Source organism: Aedes albopictus, chromosome 2 (genome assembly GCF_035046485.1).
Source record: "Aedes albopictus strain Foshan chromosome 2, AalbF5, whole genome shotgun sequence".
Classification (NCBI taxonomy): Eukaryota; Metazoa; Arthropoda; class Insecta; order Diptera; family Culicidae; genus Aedes; species Aedes albopictus.
Window position 1 is genome coordinate 390,668,875 of NC_085137.1, and position 24,872 is coordinate 390,693,746.

At 39.5% G+C, this 24,872-nt stretch overlaps 1 protein-coding gene across 1 annotated transcript in view; it reads left to right on the plus strand.

Annotated features, from left to right (window-relative positions):
* Positions 1–1,654: 1,654 nt before the first annotated feature.
* LOC115267257 (solute carrier family 35 member C2) overlaps positions 1,655–24,872 on the plus strand; it is a 35,087-nt gene continuing 11,869 nt past the window's right edge. Inside the window, exon 1 of the mRNA XM_029874158.2 lies at positions 1,655–2,018. The gene's annotated coding sequence lies outside the window, so the exon portion shown is untranslated. The remainder of the gene's footprint in view (positions 2,019–24,872) is intronic.

A 24,872-nucleotide genomic window follows, 5' to 3' on the forward strand; every position in this document is an offset into this window, starting at 1 on the left:
CGCGGCGTTCGACTTCGACGCGTGGTGATAACTGTCGAAAGTTTTGAGCGCATGCGTACAGCGACTAAGTAGTGATCCGAATCTATATTCGCACTGCGGTATGTGCGGACGTTGGTTATATCTGAGAAGAATTTACCGTCGATTAGAACGGTAGTTGGTCGGGTGATCTCCAGGTGGCTTTGTGGATATCTTTGCGGGGAAAGAAGGTGCTTCGGACTACCATACCACGGGAGGCTGCAAAGTTTACGCATCGCTGGCCGTTATCATTCGATACGGCGTGCAGGCTGTTTCGCCCGATTACCGGTCTGTACATTTCCTCCCTTCCTACCTGCGCGTTCATGTCGCCGACAACGATTTTCACGTCACGCGGCGAGCAACCATCGTATGTTTGCTCTAACTGCGCGTAGAACGCTTCTTTCTCGTCATCGGGTCTCCCTTCGTGTGGGCAGTGGACGTTAATGATGCTGTAGTTGAAGAAACGGCCCTTAACTCTCAACATGCACATCCTTGCGTTGATCGGCTGCCACCCGATCACACGTTGTCGCATCTTGCCTAACACTATAAATCCTGTTCCCAGTTCATTGGTGGTGCCACAGCTTTGGTAGAAGGTAGCCGCTCGATGCCCGCTTTTCCACACTTTCTGTCCAGTCCAACAAAGTTCCTGCAACGCCACGATGTCGAAATTGCGGGGATGTAGTTCGTCGTAGATTATCCTGTCACATCCTGCGAAACCTAGTGACTTGCAATTCCATGTTCTAAGTTTCCAATCGTAGTCCTTATTTCGTCGCGTGGGTCTTTGCCGATTGTATCGAGTCGTATTTTCTCCTATGTTATTCGCAATGGGGATTTTTACGGGTGGCTTATTGGGCCTACGCCAACACTCCTGTCTCGCCGGAGGGCCATCGTGCCAGTTCTGTTTAACGTCCCAACCAACACTGGGACGACCACGCTGATGGGGCTACCACCTTGGATCCAGCTGGGCGTGGTGCAGCGTTTCTTACTCAGCCGCTGGATGCCAGAACAGACGCTGTTTGAGCCGCACCTCCTTGGTGAACAGACACTCGGATCGTACCTCCTCAATCTAGCTGAAGTCAGAAGGACAACAGTGCCCAGGCTGCACTACCAGCTAAGCACACAACTCTTAGCTGGCGGTCTTTGTCATCGCTTGACCCGTGGAAGCATGAGGTAGGAACTTGTGAGGACCAGAGCTATATTGGACGCTCTCCTTATCGACTCACCGTTTTGCAGCCCAAAATACGAACGATGAAATATAGGCATATAATTATACAGAATGATAAGTGTCTTAACGTTAGGTTGTTTTGATTTTACTCTTGATTTTACTAGTAAGACTGCAGTGTTGCTTCAATTCGTGAACAGCTTGTACCGCCTTAAAAGATATGCCTTCAAAAATTATCAAATACCTAAATGCGAAAAGATACGGCAAAGTGGCGAACCCTATACCTTCTACACTGCTAACAGAATTGATAGACGACTTGGGCAAAATGTCATTTCGCTTTGAGCTCGTTTCTCCGGTTTCTCCAGTTTCTCATACAGCAGGAAAGGAACCAGAAACATAAACCTTTGCATCATGACCCTCCTCTTCGCTCTCCCGCGAGAACACAAACGAGGAGAGCTTATACGCAAGAGGCGCACACAAAGCAAGCACGCAAGCGAAACGTCATCGCACACCGTGTCATGGCTTTAGTAGAAGAAAATTCAAGTGTGATTGCGAGAGTACAACAAAACTAGCTGCTGGAGCGATTGCACGAGCCGCGCGATGTGAAAAACAAATCGGAATCGGAAACGGATCAAAAGTTTATAATCGGAAAATTGGCCACCTTCGCGAATCGGCCTTTTCCCGACCGGATCTAGTTAGCCGGGAAGGAGACAGTACAGTTTGGTGGTTTTGCGCGACGGCTGCTGAGATCATCGCGACTGGACGATTCGAACAGCCAGCAACCATATGGAGAAAGGATCGACATTCGTGGCAGAAAATTATCGGAATTAGCTAATATTCGGTAAGTTTAGGTGGGCGGTTTGAGGATAATCATAAAAATCGGAAATTTGATCAATACGCGGCGGTGACCTTTGACATTCGGCAAGCTGGCAGCATGCTATCATAAAACTTAATGTTCGCACATAACTAGCTTGCTGAATGCCTCTGGCTACTTTGTTGTGGTTTGATAATAGCACTAACAACGCGGCTACGGTAACGGTGGGAAGAAAATAAGAAAAAAAAAAACATGAACACATCACCGGTTGTTGCGTAGATATATCTGAGAATTATACCTGCTATTTGCTATTCATATCAACCAGCTAAGGTGCGATAATAATGGCTCGGTGATAAGTGCTGCACCGGGTATTGCTATCAAGAAGCCATATCTAACAGTTGTGTGTAGGTGTAGAAACATATACATAGCGAGTTGACTTTCGTATGGTTCGGGTATTTTCGTCAAAATAAGTTGACTCCACAAGCACAAAAATAGTGTGAAAATTAAACGCTTAGGGGGATTAGGGGCATAATGGACACCCGGGGCGAAATGGACACCCCTGTTTTTGCGGAAACCGTTGACTTTTATGTAAAACTTTTAATGCATAAGTGTAAAGGAACAAGTCATTGTTATATTTTTCAAAAGTACCATTTATATTCCTTCAAAATAACCAAAATATCATTTAAATTGAAGTATGTTTTTCATATGGTGGATTTCTTATAATTTCGAAGCAGCAGCAAATAAGGTATTACGAGTGTTTGAGTGTGTCCACCATACAAACAAGTGAATTGTTAGCTTATCTACATGTATACGCAGATTTAGCAATGGATGAAGTATTATAATTTTGGTCAGAACTTACTGAAAATAGCAATTTTAATGTTGTAGTCGATTCGGGGCGAAATGAACACCGGCAATGGACTACCTGCATCGATTTCCGACACATTTCACCACGAGAGGCGCTCCAAATATAATTAAACTCTATCGGAAACTAATGGAAACTATTGAATGTTCCGCCAAACTCCAACAGATGGGGACTCTGTTGCGTAAACAACTTTACAGTAGTTGCCCCAATGTAGGGTCAGAATGTGGTTTATGAAATTTCACTTCAGATTGAATCTATATATATAAAAATGTAGTGGCATACGTGGGACCGCGCATAACTTGCGAACGGAGGGTCCGATTTGGGTCGTCTTAGTTTTGTTCTGTTAGTTTTCACCCAAGGAAGGTTTATGAGCCATAAAACATGGGCAAATCGAGAGTTTTTGAAAATCCATTCTTCATACATTTTGAACGGGAACTTGGGCTTGGCTAGGGACTTGAAACGTCAAAAAACGCAGTAGGCAGAACAAAGTTTGCCGGGTTCAGCTAGTTTTTAATAGAAATTTGTTAACGCATTTCAGTGCGTTGTTTTTAATTTGAATGTATTATTTATAAAACAAATTACATGCAACTATTTGTATTGAAAATAGACATTGAAAATTATTCAAACAACTTATCTTGAGCTGAAACAGTATTATGCCTCTCAAGAAAAATCAGAATATGGCGATTATCTGCCTCTGGCTTCTGATATTAGCGCGACAGCCACTAATCATAACAGCGTCGCCAGATTTAAAAGTATATAATTCCATTATATGGGGTTTGACAGCAAGAACACTCATTCCACTGAGCCACTCTTGCCGTTCATCACAAATACATTCAAAAACATCTGTCAATTCGTGATACCCACGTGCTTTTGTTTTTGGCGGGAACACTTTTTCTTTTGTTTTGCCTTGCGACTGTCATGCGGCGGTATGCCTTGCGAGCGTACGACCGCCGCAGGACTCTAATAAAAGATAAGCGCGACAATACAGTTTTAGGTGCAGTACGGTAAAGCTGCTACAGCAAAATTTTGACAGATCGTTTGCACCATCGGCATCATCACCGCCACCGCGAAGTCGTGAGCGCATGCATCAGCATAGCAGCCAAACAAAATAAAAAATATCGCGGTTTCTAGTGCTTGTTTAGTGAAGAAAAATTACCTTAGAGCCTGAAATTTTCGCAGGAGGAAATCAGGTAAGTCTAGTCTAGTCGTTGGTAAATACCGTCCTCCCAACATCCAACCTCAACAGTGATTTTTTTTAGATTGGTGGACGAGTACAAATTCAACAAATGCGAGAGGAAAAAATGGGCACAGGAGCTCAAAGAAGTGCTGCAACTAGCACCAGAAACGTTGGAAAACTTTCCCCGTGAAAATATTCGGCCCAAAATAGTGAACAAAGGGCCGTGGAAGGTGGCGTTACAAATATACGTGGTTTAACCATTTTTACCCGGATTCAACACATCTGGATTATGTGGCAGGCGGTCACGCAAACGGGCTCGAATCCTTCATACACTAACTGATCGGATATCCCGTTGGACAAAAGGGAAGCCCACCCCGGCACGATTGGAGAGCAGTCCACGTCGATTCCGGATGATCGTTGCGAACGTTTACAGTGCCATCGTGGAGGCAAAAGGCCATCAGTCAGATTCAAGCCGCAGATTCCACGAAATGTGAATCGATAAGTGTTCTATTTCGGTGCATTAGTTGGCAACTGTTGCTAGTGCAGCATAGGTATATCGGACTAGTCCGACCACTTGCAGAAAAAAAAATGTTTAACTTTTACTTGAGCGTTTATTGAAAACAGTCAATAAAAGATTTAATATACGTTTCAAACAAAGCGCCAACTTATCTCAATCCGAGTCTCAATCCATATCCGTTCATACAGCAATCATCCCACTTCCGTTGCACCATTTCTGCACTTCGAATTAACGAGATGTCAACGCAGACTTTAATGAAAACAATCTATAGTACAAAGGCCCAAAGAGATTTTATAGTGGAATCAGGCTAAATGCTTGTCAAATTTATTATTATAGAAACGTTTGATTCTTAAGGAATATGATGCGTCACCTCGCAGCCTGGGAGAACTTGGTGAACCAATTTTGATAACTTCTGATTAAACGTGAAAGTGACTCATAAACTGTTTCAAAGTTTTATAAGAGACAATGTGGCATGTAATGCGTCACCTCGCAGCCTGGGAGAACTTGGTGAACCAATTTTAATAACTTCTGATTAAACGTAAAAGTGACTTATAAACTGTTTCAAAATTTTGTAAGAGACAATGTGATACAAAAATTAGGCATTTAATGCGTCACCTCGCAGCCTGGGAGAACTTGGTGAACCAATTTTAATAACTTCTGATTAAACGTAAAAGTGACTTATAAACTGTTTCAAAATTTTGTAAGAGACAATGTGATACAAGAATTAGGCATTTAATGCGTCACCTCGCAGCCTGGGAGAACTTGGTGAACCAGTTTTGATAACTTCTGATTAAACGTAAAAGTGACTTATAAACTGTTTCAAAGTTTTATAAGAGACAATGTGATACAAGAATTGGGCATTTAATGCGTCACCTCGCAGCCTGGGAGAACTTGGTGAACCAGTTTTGATAACTTCTGATTAAACGTAAAAGTGACTTATAAACTGTTTCAAAGTTTTATAAGAGACAATGTGATACAAGAATTAGGCATTTAATGCGTCACCTCGCAGCCTGGGAGAACTTGGTGAACCAGTTTTGATAACTTCTGATTAAACGTAAAAGTGACTCATAAACTGTTTCAAAGTTTTATAAGAGACAATGTGGCATGTAATGCGTCACCTCGCAGCCTGGGAGAACTTGATGAACTAGTTTTGATAACTTCTGATTAAACGTAAAAGTGACATATAAACTGTTTCAAAATTTTGTAAGAGACAATGTGATACAAAAATTAGGCATTTAATGCGTCACCTCGCAGCCTGGGAGAACTTGGTGAATTAATTTTGATAACTTCTGATTAAACGTAAAAGTGACTCATAAACTGTTTCAAAGTTTTATAAGAGACAATGTGGCATGTAATGCGTCACCTCGCAGCCTGGGAGAACTTGGTGAACCAATGTTGATAAATTCTGATTAAACGTAAAATTGACTCATAAACTGTTTCAAAGTTTTATAAGAGACAATGTGATACAAAAGTTGGCATGTAATGCGTCACCTCGCAGCCTGGGAGAACTTGGTGAACCAGTTTTGGTAACTTCTGATTAAACGTAAAAGTGACTTATAAACTGTTTCCAAGTTTAATAAGAGACAATGTGATACAAAAGTTAGGCATGTAATGCGTCACCTCGCAGCCTGGGAGAACTTGGTGAACCAATTTTGATAACTTCTGATTAAACGTAAAAGTGACTCATAAACTGTTTCAAAGTTTTATAAGAGACAATGTGGCATGTAATGCGTCACCTCGCAGCCTGGGAGAACTTGGTGAACCAGTTTTGATAACTTCTGATTAAACGTAAAAGTGACTTATAAACTGTTTCAAAGTTTTATAAGAGACAATGTGATACAAGAATTAGGCATTTAATGCGTCACCTCGCAGCCTGGGAGAACTTGGTGAACCAGTTTTGATAACTTCTGATTAAACGTAAAAGTGACTCATAAACTGTTTCAAAGTTTTATAAGAGACAATGTGGCATGTAATGCGTCACCTCGCAGCCTGGGAGAACTTGGTGAACCAGTTTTGATAACTTCTGATTAAACGTAAAAGTGACTTATAAACTGTTTCAAAGTTTTATAAGAGACAATGTGATACAAGAATTAGGCATTTAATGCGTCACCTCGCAGCCTGGGAGAACTTGGTGAACCAGTTTTGATAACTTCTGATTAAACGTAAAAGTGACTCATAAACTGTTTCAAAGTTTTATAAGAGACAATGTGGCATGTAATGCGTCACCTCGCAGCCTGGGAGAACTTGATGAACTAGTTTTGATAACTTCTGATTAAACGTAAAAGTGACATATAAACTGTTTCAAAATTTTGTAAGAGACAATGTGATACAAAAATTAGGCATTTAATGCGTCACCTCGCAGCCTGGGAGAACTTGGTGAATTAATTTTGATAACTTCTGATTAAACGTAAAAGTGACTCCTAAACTGTTTCAAAGTTTTATAAGAGACAATGTGGCATGTAATGCGTCACCTCGCAGCCTGGGAGAACTTGGTGAACCAATGTTGATAAATTCTGATTAAACGTAAAATTGACTCATAAACTGTTTCAAAGTTTTATAAGAGACAATGTGATACAAAAGTTGGCATGTAATGCGTCACCTCGCAGCCTGGGAGAACTTGGTGAACCAGTTTTGGTAACTTCTGATTAAACGTAAAAGTGACTTATAAACTGTTTCCAAGTTTAATAAGAGACAATGTGATACAAAAGTTAGGCATGTAATGCGTCACCTCGCAGCCTGGGAGAACTTGGTGAACCAATTTTGATAACTTCTGATTAAACGTAAAAGTGACTCATAAACTGTTTCAAAGTTTTATAAGAGACAATGTGGCATGTAATGCGTCACCTCGCAGCCTGGGAGAACTTGGTGAACCAATTTTGATAACTTCTGATTAAACGTAAAAGTGACTCATAAACTGTTTCAAAGTTTTATAAGAGACAATGTGGCATGTAATGCGTCACCTCGCAGCCTGGGAGAACTTGGTGAACCAATGTTGATAAATTCTGATTAAACGTAAAATTGACTCATAAACTGTTTCAAAGTTTTATAAGAGACAATGTGATACAAAAGTTGGCATGTAATGCGTCACCTCGCAGCCTGGGAGAACTTGGTGAACCAGTTTTGGTAACTTCTGATTAAACGTAAAAGTGACTTATAAACTGTTTCCAAGTTTAATAAGAGACAATGTGATACAAAAGTTAGGCATGTAATGCGTCACCTCGCAGCCTGGGAGAACTTGGTGAACCAATTTTGATAACTTCTGATTAAACGTAAAAGTGACTCATAAACTGTTTCAAAGTTTTATAAGAGACAATGTGGCATGTAATGCGTCACCTCGCAGCCTGGGAGAACTTGGTGAACCAGTTTTGATAACTTCTGATTAAACGTAAAAGTGACTTATAAACTGTTTCAAAGTTTTATAAGAGACAATGTGATACAAGAATTAGGCATTTAATGCGTCACCTCGCAGCCTGGGAGAACTTGGTGAACCAGTTTTGATAACTTCTGATTAAACGTAAAAGTGACTCATAAACTGTTTCAAAGTTTTATAAGAGACAATGTGGCATGTAATGCGTCACCTCGCAGCCTGGGAGAACTTGGTGAACCAGTTTTGATAACTTCTGATTAAACGTAAAAGTGACTTATAAACTGTTTCAAAGTTTTATAAGAGACAATGTGATACAAGATTTGGGCATTTAATGCGTCACCTCGCAGCCTGGGAGAACTTGGTGAACCAGTTTTGATAACTTCTGATTAAACGTAAAAGTGACTTATAAACTGTTTCAAAGTTTTATAAGAGACAATGTGATACAAGAATTAGGCATTTAATGCGTCACCTCGCAGCCTGGGAGAACTTGGTGAACCAGTTTTGATAACTTCTGATTAAACGTAAAAGTGACTCATAAACTGTTTCAAAGTTTTATAAGAGACAATGTGGCATGTAATGCGTCACCTCGCAGCCTGGGAGAACTTGATGAACTAGTTTTGATAACTTCTGATTAAACGTAAAAGTGACATATAAACTGTTTCAAAATTTTGTAAGAGACAATGTGATACAAAAATTAGGCATTTAATGCGTCACCTCGCAGCCTGGGAGAACTTGGTGAATTAATTTTGATAACTTCTGATTAAACGTAAAAGTGACTCATAAACTGTTTCAAAGTTTTATAAGAGACAATGTGGCATGTAATGCGTCACCTCGCAGCCTGGGAGAACTTGGTGAACCAATGTTGATAAATTCTGATTAAACGTAAAATTGACTCATAAACTGTTTCAAAGTTTTATAAGAGACAATGTGATACAAAAGTTGGCATGTAATGCGTCACCTCGCAGCCTGGGAGAACTTGGTGAACCAGTTTTGGTAACTTCTGATTAAACGTAAAAGTGACTTATAAACTGTTTCCAAGTTTAATAAGAGACAATGTGATACAAAAGTTAGGCATGTAATGCGTCACCTCGCAGCCTGGGAGAACTTGGTGAACCAATTTTGATAACTTCTGATTAAACGTAAAAGTGACTCATAAACTGTTTCAAAGTTTTATAAGAGACAATGTGGCATGTAATGCGTCACCTCGCAGCCTGGGAGAACTTGGTGAACCAATGTTGATAAATTCTGATTAAACGTAAAATTGACTCATAAACTGTTTCAAAGTTTTATAAGAGACAATGTGGCATGTAATGCGTCACCTCGCAGCCTGGGAGAACTTGGTGAACCTTTTTTGATAACTTTTGATTAAATGTAAAAGTGACTTATAAACTGTTTCAAAGTTTTATAAGAGACAATGTAGCATGTAATGCATCACCTCGCAGCCTGGGAGAACTTGTAAGAAATTGGTGAACCAGCTTTAACTGTGAAAATAGCTTTAAGAAAACAAAATAGTAAATCCACCCTTGGGCTATCGGATATTTTATAGAGCCCAGCAAAACAACCAACCAACCTCCCTCCCCCCTTTTCGTGGTTTTTAATACTTATAAACATATACAAACTACAATAGTTAAACAAAAATCACTACTTTCTCTAATGCTGACGGTGTCTACAACGGAGATGTCTAGAATGGTGTTCGCCATGTAGGTGGTTTGGTAGCCGGATTGATAGATATTGAACAGCCATGATGGTCAGAATAAACTGAAAGAAATAGAAAAAAAGAATAAATATTAAACACGATCACATTCCGCATTGATTATTGAAGTATTGACCCACTGGAGGAATCCTTAGAGGAATACCATAGGAAATCTTTGAAGGCACTCTTGGAGGAATCCCTGAAGAAACTGTTAAAGGCATTGTTGTAGGAAGTCCGGTAGTCATCCCTGAAAGAACTCCTGAAGTAATCCCTGTAGGAATGCCTGAAGGAACTCCTGGAGGAATCTCTGAATGAACTCCTGAAGGAATCACTGAAAGAACTTTAGAATGAATACTTGAAGTTATCCCTATACGAACTCCTTGAGTGATTTTTGAATTTCTGAGAGAACACTCCTGGATGAATCCCTGAAGGAACATCTGAAGATATCCCTAGCAGAAATCCTGAAGAAACTTCTAAAGGAATTCTGAAGGAACTCTCGGAAGAATTCCTGAAGGATTTTAGGAGGAATCCCTAAAAGAACTCACGGAGGAATCTCTGATGAAACTACTAAAGATATCCCCCTCGTTTTCCGGAATAGCTTTCCAACAGTTTATCTTGGCATTTTTACCGATAGTTTTCCGATATTTCTCTTGGATTTCCCCGCGAAATTTCGCTAGTAGCTGCATCCAGCATTCCATGAGGTTTTCAATTCCTTTTTGGATGTCCTCATGTTTTCCTTTCAGGATTATTCTTTGACCTTTCTGGAAGTACCTGTTAGCCTAAAGGAATATTCAGAATCTTAGGACAATTTCCTTTTAAAGATTTTGGGAAGAGTTCTGAGAATAATGCACAGAAAATCTGTAAAAAAAATCTCAGGTGGATCACTGCGAGAAATCCAGCACAACTACAAGGAACAGTATGGCTCTGATAAAATTCACGGGAAGAAATTAATAAGCAATATCACATTTTCTGCAGTCACTCTGGAAAAAATCTTAGGAGAAAGTTTATGGTAAATTCAGAAAAACTCTAAGAGGCATCCCAGGAATCTTTGGAGAGAAGTTCCAGGAGAAACTCCGAGATAAATCTCAGGTAAAACTTTAAATCAAACCCCGTGAGAGCCTTTAAAAATCATACCGGCTGAAACTCCCGTAGAAAACGAGGAAGGAACTCTAGAAGAAAGATCACAGAAATTTCTTGCAGGTATTACAGAAAAAACTTTGGAAAAAGTGTCTGGAGGAACTAATGCAGAAAATTCGTGAAAAACTCCACAAAAAATCCTTGGAGGAGCTCCAGTAGAAATCCAAGGAATAACTTCTATAGCCTCTCTGATAGAAATTCTGGAAAGATGTCCTGGGGAAGTCCCAAGAGAAACACCAGAGGGAATCGCGTAAAATCCCAAAGAGGAATCCCGGAAGATTTTTTGCAAAAACCTCTATGATTTATCCTGATATAAATTCTTATAGAGAATTCGGGATAAATTCTGAAATCCTACCATGAATCCTACGATTTTTCTTTTCGAATAAAATACAGGAGGAACATCGGGAAAATCCTACAAGGATCTCTGGGAGCAATAGCAGGCACCCCCGTGAAAAACTCCAGGAGCGATAGGTCGTAATTCAGGAATCCTTGAAAAAAAAATCTGCAAGGAATTCGGAAGTTTACCTGTCCTGGAAAAAACTCAAAAAGGAATTCCAAGAAAAATGGCGTGAAAAATACGGAGTTTTGTGAGAAATTTTGGGAGGCATTCCAGGAGGTATTTCTAAAAAAGTTCTATAAGAAACCCTGACTGAATATCTGAAAAAATCTTTGCAGCGGAATTTCTACATAGATTTTAACTTCCGGAATCGTCGCTTTGTCGGAAATATTTGCTAGATCTATGAGCTCTTCTTGGTTTCCCGAATATCCAGATTTCTTCTTGATTTAAGTTGCTTTGCGAATAATCTTTCAGAGGATTTCAGAGATCTACAAGTATAGTAAGTTCACTTATTTTTATTGATACGACCGAATTCGAATGAGTGTAATCACTTTCGTACCTTTTAATTCCGCCCTATGTTGCTTATCCTTTGACAGATTGCCTATTTCGACTACCACTTGTAATCTTCTTCAGTGTCAGTTATCCACGACCGAATGTTTTATTTTTTGTCAGAGTAAAATTTTCCTGAGCACTGAAGATGTTCCCTGAGTATTCCAGGTTTTTCCAGGGAGTACACACCTTGTTGAGGGAATGCCGAAAGAATGCTTGAAGGAACTCCTGAGAAAATCCCTGAAGAACTTCTGGAGGGATTCTGAAGTAACTTCTGCATGAATCTCTGAAAGAACTCCTAAAGGTATCTCTGAAGGAAGTGCGAGAAAGATTATTGAAAGAAATCCCGAAGAAATTCTGAAGGGATCTCTGAAGAAACTCCTGGAGAAATCCCTGAAGGAACACCTAGAGAAAGTCCCTGTAGATACACCTAAAGGAATTTCTGAAGGAGCTTCTGAAGGAATCCCTGAACATACTTCTGCAAGCATCCTTAAAGGAAGTTCTGAAGGTATTCCTGAAAGAACTCCTGAAGGAAAGCTGATGAACCTCTTGGAGGAATCCTTGAAGGAACTCCTGGAAAAATCCCTCACGGAACTCCTGGAGGAACACCCGATGGATTTCCTAAAAAATCCCTGAAAAAACTCCTGAAGGTTCTCTTTTCTTTTTATTCTTTGGTGCTTTACGTTACCTCTGGAATTTTGCCGGCCTCTCTTCAACTTAGTGTTCTTTGAGCATTTCTACAGTTACTAATTGAAGGTCTTTCTTTGCCTGCCAATGCATAAGTCTAACTGAAGAGTTGGACCAACTCCTGAAGACATGTTGAAGGAAGTTCTGGAAGGAGCTCTTTGAGAAAACTTTAAAGGAACTACTGGAGGAATCCATTAAGAAATTCGAAATTCTTTGAGAAACCCTGGAATCCTTAGAGTATATCCTGGATGAAAAACCATAAGAAATCTCTGAAGGAACTCTGGAGGTATCCCTGCAGGAACTTCTAAAGGTATCCTTGAAGGAGGTTCAACAGGTATCCCTGGAAGAACTCCTGAAGAAACTTCTAGAAAAATGCTGAAGCAGTCTCTGAAGGAAGTATGGGGCAATCCCTGAAGAAACTCTTGGAGAAATCCCTAGAGGAGCTCCTGAAAGAATACTCTAAGGAACTTCTGAAATAATCTCTGAGAGAGCTCCTGAAAAAACTTCTACAGGAATCTACAGTTCCTTAAGGTAAAGCAGACAGTGGCAAGTTGGAACGGGTGGGATAGAATGAAACTGCAGGCTAACGTGATGTTATCGAATTATGACAAACCATTTGAATGTTTTCGAATGAAGCAATATTTTGGTAAAGGAAAAATTTCCAAATTGTATTGAAATCTGTTTCAAATCTTCGCGTTTCATCTTACCCCAACCGTGTCAACTTGCCCCGGTGTCCCTACTCCTTGAGGAATTCCTGTTTTAACTTCAGGAGGAATTCCTGGAAGAACTGTTGAAGGAATCCCTGAAGGCAGTGTTAAGAATACTCACATGCAAACAATTATACTCACTTGCTATTATCTCAGTTTAGAAGCATGCTATCAAAAACGGTGTTTGAAGGACTTTTTAATTGTAGCTTTATCTAAAAGTTTGCCGAACAAAGTAGAGGTCTCACGTGCACACTGAAGTTGTCAGGGAGCTATGAGCACGAGGTGAGTATAAATTATAATGATTTTACTCACCTTGTGCTCACGACTCACTCCCGATTTTGGTATGCGTGTGGGACTGTTACTGTATATGGCAAAATTCTAGATAGCACTAGAATGTAAATCAGGCCAAACATATCTAAAGGTCCTATCTGCAGAAGAGAGGCTCTCTTTGGTTTCCCTCTCTTTCATTAATATCTCAGCTGTTTATTTGAATTATGATTGTCTCCTTGCATTAAACGATTGTCAAAACAATCGGCTTTGGATTAGTATTGCAAAAGTAGTTGAAAAATGTACCATTAAATTGCAATAATTGAAAGAGAAAGTGAACAAAGAGAGCCTCCCAAATGCAGATAGGACCTATTGAAATGTTTGGCCTGAAATGTGCTTCGTACACCGTTTTTTGGTAGCATGCATCTGAACGGATATAGAAGCAAGTGAGTATTCCCAACACTGTGGAACTTTTAAATGTATCCAGGAAGGAAGTCCAACAGGTATCCTTGAAAGAACTCCCGAAGGAATGCTGAAGCAATCTCTAAAGGAACTATGGGACAATCCCTGAAGGAATTCCTGGAGTAATTCCTGAAGGAACTCTTGGATAAATCCCTGAAAGAAGTACTGAAGGAATTCTTGAAGGAGCTCTTGGAGAAATCTCTGCTAGAAACTCATGAAGGAATCTCTAAATCTTCCTGGAATCCTCCAGAAACTTCTGAAAAAATCTCTGAAAAAGCTTCTGAAATCATGAAGGAATTCGTGGAGGAATCCATGGAGTAACCCTTTAAAAATCTGAAAGAAATCCTTGGAGTAGGATGAATCTCTCAATATCTTAGAAAATCCCTACAGGAGCTCTGGTGAAAACCTTGAAGGAGCTCCTGGAGGAATCGCAGCAAGAACTCTTGGAAGAATCCCTGAAGGAACTCCTAAATGTGTATTTGGAAACAGTTCAGCAGAAAGAACTACATAAATTGAAGTCAATTGCATTGAAATTGACTGAGTTAAGCAGCAAGTGCCCAAAATAAGTCAGCCTGCGCACAATGCACGACATTAAAACGGGGAGGCAGCTAGGCGCATGCTGCCACCCGCCTTCCTTTCTAATCATATCCTTACCTTATTGCTGTTGTTGGTTTCTTCCGTACTGATCCAGCTCCGCTGAACCCAATCCTTGCACAATCTTATCATCGCTAATATATAGATTGAATTATCGCTCATCCTGGCCTAAATGTCATTCCTCTCGATCGACTCACGGGAAGCGCATCCATCGGCAGGATGTACCAACTGTATACGATATGGTTTGCAGAGTGGGTATTCTCGAACATCGGACGGGTGCTTTCCATTAACGGACCAACCCTCCCGACACTCAGCTCCCGTCCTCTCCCGACGTAATCATTCATATTACCGAAGCTCCTCCTTGCAATTTTCGGAAACTCTTCAGCAACATCCTTTTCGTTTTTCTACAAAAAATACAAGGCTATTTTGATTTGGGATCATTCAAGTTTTCTTGGGGGAATGGAATCCCACCAATGGAAATCCAAATCTCTCTGGATTTCCCAATAATCTAATGTAAATACAAACCTGAGATTGCAGCTCCAGCGAGAGGCACGTTTCATTATCACCGTCAGGGCGAACATTTTTCCTTCCGCAGACGATGGAGATTGTTGGCTGGCGGAGATGGTGTTCCGGAACGCACCGTTTGCACCTTTCGCACACATTTTTTCCTGCAATGTAGATGAAATATTACATAAATTCATGCAGATTACTATTTCAACCCAAATTTTTACCTTTTCGTTTGTGTCGATTCACGTTTGCTTCGGGAACGGGAGAAACCACTTCTTTTATTTTGTTTTGTTTGACAGATGGATAAACATGAATCCATGTATATTCAAGGTGCCCATGTGGCCCATGTATATGCAAACGAAAATCAATCAGCATCGAGGCAGAAGTTTTCAATCGAAAAAATGTATGAAGATTTGAACATTTTTTCAATTATTTTAAATATTTCGAAGTTTTGGCAAAAAATATTTGGTAACGCAGATCGCTATAATTATTACCTACAACCAGTACCAAATATTTTTTCCGATAAAACGTTTATTAGGTCAAAAAACCATTTCTTGTAACTTTCTTCATATATTTTAAAATCGAAAAACTCTTGCTCACTAGCGCCATCTCTTGCAATTTCCGCCGAAGCGGGTAATCCATTATGAATGGATGTACGTGCGTTGCATACTGTTAGGCGTTTAAGAAAATTTGAAAAAAATCAATCCGGTTATTTTAGCCTAAAATTTATTTAATTAACTTAGGAGTTATGTAAACTCGTCTAAGATAGAGTATTAGATCTGTGGTATTGATCTCCGTAGGCAAATTACTTAACTGATCGATATTCTCAAAGATACAGCATAAAATATGCAGGGGTGTCCATTATGCCCCGTTGGGTGTCCATTTCGCCCCGTACCTTTCCTACCAGCCCCAAAAAACACACGGTTTTCAATTCATTATTTCTTCACAATAATGACATTCTAGCAGCTGTAAATGATTGAAATACGTAGGAAACAAGTTAAAGTTGTAAGCCAACTGATAATATGTTAAGCACCGACAAACTGACGTGACACTCGGTTTCAGAACATGACCGAGAATGTTAAACGGTCAATTCAAAAGCCAGTGATCGCTAATGTCAAATTGACAGCAACAAAATGATGACGCCCTTGCATCAAGCGGCGGCGCCGGCGTCGTGATCCAACGTTTTGTAAACATAAACACGTGATGGACCATCACTGATGGTCGGTATAATGAGTCTGCGCACGGCGTGTGTATGGGAAAAGTTTATAACAAAAAAAATAGGCATCGTCAAATTTTTCGCTATTCAAAAATAGAGGCTTTCAGCTTTCATTTGCAGGGTCCCTCAAAAAAATCCACCGAGGGATCCCGAACAACTTTTTCAGAATACTGTTTTTCCTCATACAAAATGCACGGTTCCAAATTAATCCCTATTTCTACTTAACAAACATACCCAATTTTTGTATGAAAAAGTTCCCCCGACGGAATATTTCGATGTTGGGCTTGAATGAAAGCTGGTAGCGTCAACTTTCACGTAGCGTAAAAATTAGCGATGCCCATTTTTTTGTAATAAATTTGTTCTACCAGACACACCGTGTGCGTCTTCAAGTGCACTTCGAATAGGTCATTTTTACCACCATTTCACAATTAACATTTCAGCATAAAAGCTAAGAAAGTACCTAATTAAATGGAATCAAATATTGGTGGCTGTTTCCACCTACTTGCACATTCTTCTGAGCCAGCGAATTCAGCGAGCGTTGTGACGATGTTGCTGCTCCTGCTGCCGCTTAGACATCGAGGGCTCGGCTGATCACTATTTTATGTTTTAATGAATGAGTTCATATCGAATTAATCACTTATATTGTTCAACCAATAAAAAGTTAATCGGAAACTTTTAATTTAAGTATGATACATAATATTATGAATCATAATTTATGATAAATTGATAGCATCTCGATGCTGAATAGCAACAGCAAAGGCAAAGGCAGCGATGACCGACACCGACGACGGCGACGACGACGACGACTACGACAGGCGACGCCACGGAATGTAAACATGCACTCTACATTCAAACCAATCAAAACATGAAAATCTGTTAAATTGATAAGCGTTCAACGCTTACAAAAGCTGTATTTTGAAACAGAATTCATTTATTTTTATTTTATTCGTCAATTATCAAAAGTATAATTAATTATTTTCAACTAAAGAGCATCATCCATCGTTTAGAAAACCTTTTAATTTCAACACACGTGTGTGTGGTAATATTTAGGAGTGCTCGATATTGTGCGATCAAAATACTTCTGAACCAAAATCAACAGATGGCGCTAGTGTTTCAATGGCTTTAAATTTGAACTTTTGGACGCGCATTTCGTGATACTTTGTTCTAGCCACCACGTCAGTTTGTCGGTGTGTTAAGTTTTTGTCTGTTACACAGGCCTAACATACTCATTTGCTTAGGGTGTCCATTATGCCCCTAATCCCCCTATTTGCTTAACCATGAGGTGTTCAGTTTAGTCCGGTTGTTTTAAATTGCTACTAATAATCTAGAAGGGATGGATTTGATTCCCATCCGGTGTTTATTTGTTCATAATGTTATTATTGATTGTTGTTAACGATATTAGAACCTGAAAGATGTCGATTGTTTGGATGCTCCCTATGATCTGATCTCACGCTTTGTACCTGCTTGAACATATGCTGGAGATACCCAATCAATTTAAATCTAGCGTTTAGAGTTCGGCAAAGAGCTATCGAATCTCTTCATGCATCATTTTTACGCCATTTACAGTTCCTTTTTTTTATTTTCCACGTTTTGTGTCAAGATTTCGTTTCTAGTTCTTTATATGAAGAATCTTAACACTTCGCCAGAAAACGAGGATTCCTAAAATGCAATAGCACGCTGATCGAATGGTCGGACGACTACGGCTGTTATCGTAAAGCACCTAAACGTTAAGTGGTTAAACCGCGAAGTGGGCAATCAGACTAATCGACGCAAGAGGTCACTAGGAGACAGCACTTTTAGTAATCATAATCTGGAATTCATCATAGACGTTAAATGTTCTATGCCGACTCGCTGATGGACAACATGAACTTCGATATATCAGCGAGTATGCGGGTCCTTCTAACGTTCGTTGAGCAACGCTACGGTTCTCCTGGCGAATCAAAGCACAAGCTGAAGCCGAAATTCAAGAATCGATAACTTCTTCGTGGTGTTTTCAAGATGAGCGAGTTCATGTCTTCCTTGCAGAAGCTTGAGGATTTCAACTAGGGTGCCTGTACCAATTATGGCACTACATAAGGAAAACTATTTGTTCAAAAATAACGAGAAGACCAACGAATATCATCAATATGTTTAAAAATAGCTTAGTTTCCATACTTTACAGGAAAAATATAGAAACGGAGCCAGAACTACTTTTAGTATTTATTACAGCGTGTGCCAATGATAGGAACCCTGTATCAGTTATGGCTACATTTCTTAACTTCGGTTTTTTTTTCGCACTATTTGCATGCATTCCTTATGGGATTAGCTATAACTGGTACAGTATGGCGAACAAGAGTGCAAGGAAACCGAAATTTTAAGGAACATGATTTATTTCTACCATAATTTGAGCAAAATGTGAAGTTTAAATGAGTGCAACCTTCTCCTGTGAACGTGATCTGTTGTTCACAATTTTTTTCTTGTTGATTTACTTCGTTAAAGGGTGAACATCAACTATGGCGAATAATTGGTACTATAGCCATAATTGGAACACTTACTCTATTCAGTTTAGAAGTTTCGGATGCTGTTTGTGCTGGAACAAGAAGGACCGGACATGCTAACGAAGCGTAGACACGGGTTCTTATCGGGCCGTCGATTGAAGATTGCCAACTGTACCACATCATCCGAGCCGGAACAGCGAAAAGCATGTGGAAAGCCTCGAAGAAGATCTCCGAGACGTCCATCCATGTCATGAAAGATTACATGTTACTGAAGCTATACCCGCAGCGATTACATATTGGGAGGAAGCGAAGAATATCGAACCACATGAACGAGGTAACGGCATTAACGAACAGCCTAACAACAATTGGAAAATAACTCAAGAATCACTTGATCGTCGCGATGCTTTCAACTTCTACGGCATCCTAAGGTAGCTAGGTAATGGCCCTTGAGTCTTAATCAACGTGTACAGCCCACACTCAGGAAGCTGACAAGGACGCATTCTACGCGCAACTTAAACGCGAATACGTCCACCGCCGCGTCTAGATCATCATAGGAGGCCAACGCAAGTTCAACGCTCAAGAGCTGCCGGACGAAAATGGCCTACGCCTCTTCGATTCCCTCGCCTTCAAGAACATGGCCATTCGTAGCACATTCTGTCAGCACAGCCTCCCTTACCGTTACACCTGAAGATCACCACAGCAAACGGAATTGTAAATCGACCACGTGCTGATTGATGGCAGGCACTTCTCCGACTTCATCGACTCTGATCACTCCTGGTGATGGTTAAGTTGCGCCTAAAAACTCTCCGTTATTTGCAATGTACCGGTACTGCAGTACCGGTGGCCGCCCCGATACTGTCTAGAACGACTGAAGCAACCGGATGTCACCATCGCATACACGCAGAATCTCGAGGCAGCGTTGCCGGACGGCGAGGGTGTGCTCGATGTGACCGCTCTGAAGGACTGCTGGAGTACAGTCAAAGCAGCCACTATCAACGCAGCCGAGAGCACTATCGAGTACGTACAATGGAGTCGATAAAAAATTGGTTCGACGAGGTGTGCTGAGCGGTTTTGGAGGAGAAGGACGCAGCGCAAGCGGTAATGCTGCAGCATGGAACCCGACAGAATGTAGAGCGATACAGACAGAAGCGAAAGCAGCAGACCCTCCTTTTCCAGAAGAAAAAGTGCCGCCTGGAAGAAGCGGAGTGCAAGAAAATAGAACTTCTGTGCCGTTCACAAGAAACATGAAAATTCTACCAGAAGATTATCTTAGATTATCTTTGAAAAATGCGTAATAATTTGAAATTCTTTCTTAGGCAAAGTTGTGGCCCCTGTTCCACTCTACAATTAATTCTTTGATACCAAACTTCTAGCTCTTATCGTTTTCTTGCAATTAAATTAACGATTTAAATGTGCGGCACAATGCGCAAAAAAGTGCTTACCATGACAGTTGCAAATTTATGATCTGAAACGCGATGTTTTAATCGAAATTGAAAGAAAACGATAGAAGTTTGATGTCAAAGAACGAATTGTAGAGTGAAACAGGGGCCACAACTTTGCCTAAGAAAAAGTTTTAAATTATTATGCATTTTTCAAAGATAATTGACAAAAACCAATTAAAACTCACTACTATTGAGCCATTTTCTCTAGAAAACCTAATAAAGAAATGAAAAGAAAATTCAATAATCTTTCAAATAAGGGTAAAAAAACTGCAAATTGTTTGACCATTTTAAAGTTATAGCCAGTTAAGGTGAATATATAACGAAGCCACACCTCGAATTTGCAAAAGCACAAATCTGAAGAACCGAGGGTTGGTTTGAGCTGAAAAGTTGATCGATTGGTCACCACCAGCGGGTCACCAATCGATCAAATTTTCAGCGCAATCCGTCTGTTGGTTCCTCAGATTTGTGCTCTTGAAAATTCGAGGTGTGGCTTCGTTATATATTCACCTTAAGGCAATAATAGTCAAAAACATGAATAGTTCAATAACTTCGCAACGATTGAGATTTGACCATATGCGTAGAACAATTCCCAACTAACATTTTCAGCGCTATAAGCTTCAGTCATTTGCTTTCTGTTGTGTAACCATCGAATAAAAGCAGTCAACGCTCTATAAAAAGGAAGCTAGTCGAATATAAATCATAAGCTAATACACGACTGCAAAACAAGCACCATACAGCTACCAAACTCGGTTTTCAGAAATCCATCGCTTGTCACTGGGGTTGCCTTTACTCCACTCTATTCCAACTCCGGGAGATTTCCCGGAAGATGTAAAAACTTGAGCAAATCGAATAGGATCCCCACTAACAAAACAGCAGCTACTATACAGACAATTCGTTATACTGACAAATCCCAAAACCAGCAGCGCTTTGAAGGCCGTTATGCGATATCATTACAGCTAGAAGCTGTAATAAAGAAACTGTTGGCATGCCAACACGGCTTGACAAATGTAAACATTATTGTCAAAACAAACTTTAAGCGGGATATATAGCTACTACACAAATTCTTTACAGCTATCCATCTCTGTGCTGTGAAATTATTTGGGTTGCTTTTATTGCACTTTAATTCAATGCCGGAAGATTTGCCGGAAGATGTGCAAATCGAGTAAGACCAATACAACAGCTGCTTTTATACAGTACGTTTTGTAATGTTGCCAAATACACACAACAGCAGCGCTTTGTAGCTGTTTAAAGAACACTCTTTCAGCTAGAAGCTGTGACGAAGAACCTGCTGGGGCAACCACACAGCTTGTTCAATGTAAACATTATTGCGTTTCTTGTAGCACAATTATGAAGCCTTGTCTGGAGTAAAACGAAACGGGCTATTTTCTGTGCTATTTATATATAGCAGTGTGGCAGCAAGGACATCATCGGGACCATTGGATACGGAGATCGGGAGTTCGATTCCGAGTAGCGGCAAGTACTTTAATTATTCAATTTTAAAAGCGAGGATTCCAGTGCCACATGTATTGCGTCACGGTATCCATAACCTAATTATATTTAATCGATTAATTTGGAGATGCCGTATAACTGTTATTTAACAACTGTGAAAAGGCTGAAAAAGCGCCTTCTAAAGATGTTATTCAGTTAGTGGTTACATAGGAGTCGAGAAAAGAGCTATGATTTGGTGTCATAGAAGCTGCTCGCACAGCATGTATAAGTGGATTAAGTTCGCCAGATTCATTGGTATAGGGCTTGCATAGAAGCTTCCGTCCATATATACAACACAGTAACTCAGCATCAAGCTGTATTGAGGACGCTTTGTTGACGTTTACATTCACAATAAATGTTAGTTGTTTTTTTTTTCACCATTTATGGTCCTCTATTACCCTTTAAAAAGTTTTCACTCAGGAGCCTAACACCCTGTATATGTTATGATATTGTAGAGAAAATTAAAAAATTTGTTTTATGAGATGTGAAATTTAGCGACCTTTGTACTATTCAGTGGTTTGAAAATTCTGATGGTCTTCAGCTTCAGGCGCTGTCTTGTAAAGGTTAGTGACCAAAATGGGTAAATTTTTAAACAACCTTTCAGAAAATTAGCCTGTTAGAGATCATGGAACGTCGAAACATAGATTTCTTAACGTCAGATGGACGAAAATGAGGTTTGAAGTTGAAAAACACTTTCGCAGTATGGTGGAGCGGACCTGGTGTGATGGTTAGAATACTTGACTATCACTTCGAGGGCCTGGGATCGAATCCCACTCCTGACAAACTCGCAAAATGTGAGTTCTTCCTTCGGAAGGGAAATAAAGCGTGGGTTCCGAGATGAACTAGCCTAGGGCTCTCAATAATACAGATAAAACAAACTTTCGTATTATTTCCTGCCGCATACTGTATTCGTCTACCTTGATTTCATGCTGACAATAACGTGAGCCGTGAAATACGAATGTGCATCATCAGTCGTGCATACTACGGGCTCCACAAGAAACTACGGTTAAAGAAAATTCACCCCCGCACTAAATGTATCATGTACGCTGGATGAACCAAGAGCTCGCTGCAGTCTACGGCGAACCCAGCATCCAGAAGGTGGCGAAAGCTGGAAGAATACAGTGATAGACATTCGTTTAGCCGAGACCAAAAAAAGTGTCAGAAAACTCATACAAAAGATTTTATGATAAAACTTTTTTATCGTAGTGATAGTATATCTAGTACTGTTTTATAAAAAATGTGATACATCACACTTACATATACACTGAAACAAAAACGAGGGTAAAAACCCTTCAAATGTCATTTTTTGCCTAGACATTCGTTTGGCCGAGGTAAATGAAAAATTGGTTTTCAATAGATTTTTTGCAATTTCGTGAGTATATTTCGAGGATATACTCCAAGGCATTTAGTTTATGACGTGTTAGCAAGATAATTGACCTTAAAAGTTTACTTTTTTGTATAATTCAGAGAAATATTATTGCTAATTTAGAGAAAATGTTCCACTTTGCGGAAGATTGAAAAGCTACCGCAGCTGTCAGACTGATGATTTTCACCAATGTATCATCAATCAGTCCAAGGATACCTTGGATTGAGCCTTGGATACCACGCCAATGATCATTGTTTGTTGTTGCTTTTCAGAACATTTCACTTTGCAAGCATGCTTTGATTTGACCAAACTTTTCAATGATTCGATCATTTTCATGGCTGCGGTAGGACTTTGACAGCTGCGGTAGATCTCGGCGGCTACCGCAGAGTGGAAAATTTTCTAAAAATCCGCAATATAAAATAATGTCCCGATAAGGAGAAGCGACAATAAAAACAATAATTTAACAAAAATGATTTCTGTAAACACTCAAACATAAGCTAGATTAGCAGTTTTGAAAATATGGCACAGAGTTATTGTTAGAAATGTTCAAATTATTGCATAAAATGTCATGAAAAAAATATGTATATTGGTTTTTGGTTGTTTAAACTTTAAAATGGGATTGATAAAAGCTAAAATAAATAGTTCTGCATTGAAATAAAGACGTGCCCTAATGGCTGTGGAGTATACCTGTTTGATACTAGCATTACTAAATGAGTTAGAAGACTGCTAAGTGAAAGAACTGCAAGAAGTGTCAGAATTTTTGTTCCCTGTTTATTTAAAAGCAGATGCTCATACAAAAATGCAAGATAATGTCAAACAATTGGCTTATTTCATTCAATTTGAAAAAATATATTATAAATGAGTCTTAGTTGCTAACCACATTCATTTTAACATGATTTATTTGAAAAGAATGTCTAAATTATGGAACATTCATGCTAGAAATTTGAATACGTTCGGTGCCATTTCTCGAAATGTGAGCCGTCCAATATATGTTTTTTCAGCCAGAATACAGTCTAGAAGATATTGGGAGCTATTAAAAGACGTAATAGTAGTAAATGCTGTGATATATGCAAGTGAAACCATCATATTTCATCAAAACAATACTTAAATACGTGATTTTTTTATGGTTTGCGTTATTTTTTTCTGTTAAAAATATTGTTTTTCGTAAATTTTCAACCTGCCTTGGTCATGAAACTTTCATGAGATTCTTTTGAAACACTTCCGATAAAAATAACTACATCAAATCTCAATTTGGAAACATTTACAATATTATGACATATTTATATGAGATGCATGCAAAATTAATAAGGCAACACTTCCAAAAACGATCTAATTCATGATTTACAAGTCGATCCATAATGCAGGTCACCATACAAACTGATTTTGTTGGATATTTTTCGAAATTTGTTAGTTTTTTATTATGGAATTCTAAAAATTGTACAATTCGGCTAAACGAATGTCTAGGCAAAAAATGACATTTGAAGGGCTTTTACCCTCGTTTTTGTTTCAGTGTATATGTAAGTGTGATGTATCACATTTTTATAAAACTGTACTAGATATACTATCACTACGATAAAAAAGTTTTATCATAAAATCTTTTGTATGAGTTTCCTGACACTTTTTTGAAATTTTTTTGGCCTCGGCTAAACGAATGTCTATCACTGTATAATGGACAGAGCATGTTGCAAGAATGCTGGACAACATCCCTGTAAAGTTGGTATTCGCTACCCATTCGGTTGACATAAGCAGGCGTAGAGCGTAGAAAGCACAATGCTATGGGTGGACCATGTGGAGCAGAATCTGTTGAGGATTGGGCGTGACCGAGTATGGAGAGTGACAGCCACGAACCGAGTATTGTGGCGTTCTATCGTTGATTATGTCAGTAATGTACAAAGCCATGATTATAAGAAGCTCACCAAGGACATCAAGAATGCTGAACAGAAGAAACGATCAATTCTGACTATACATGTCAATGGTTGCTACTCCGTTATTGATCTGAACTGGTACCAGTTGCACTGTGATCCAACTG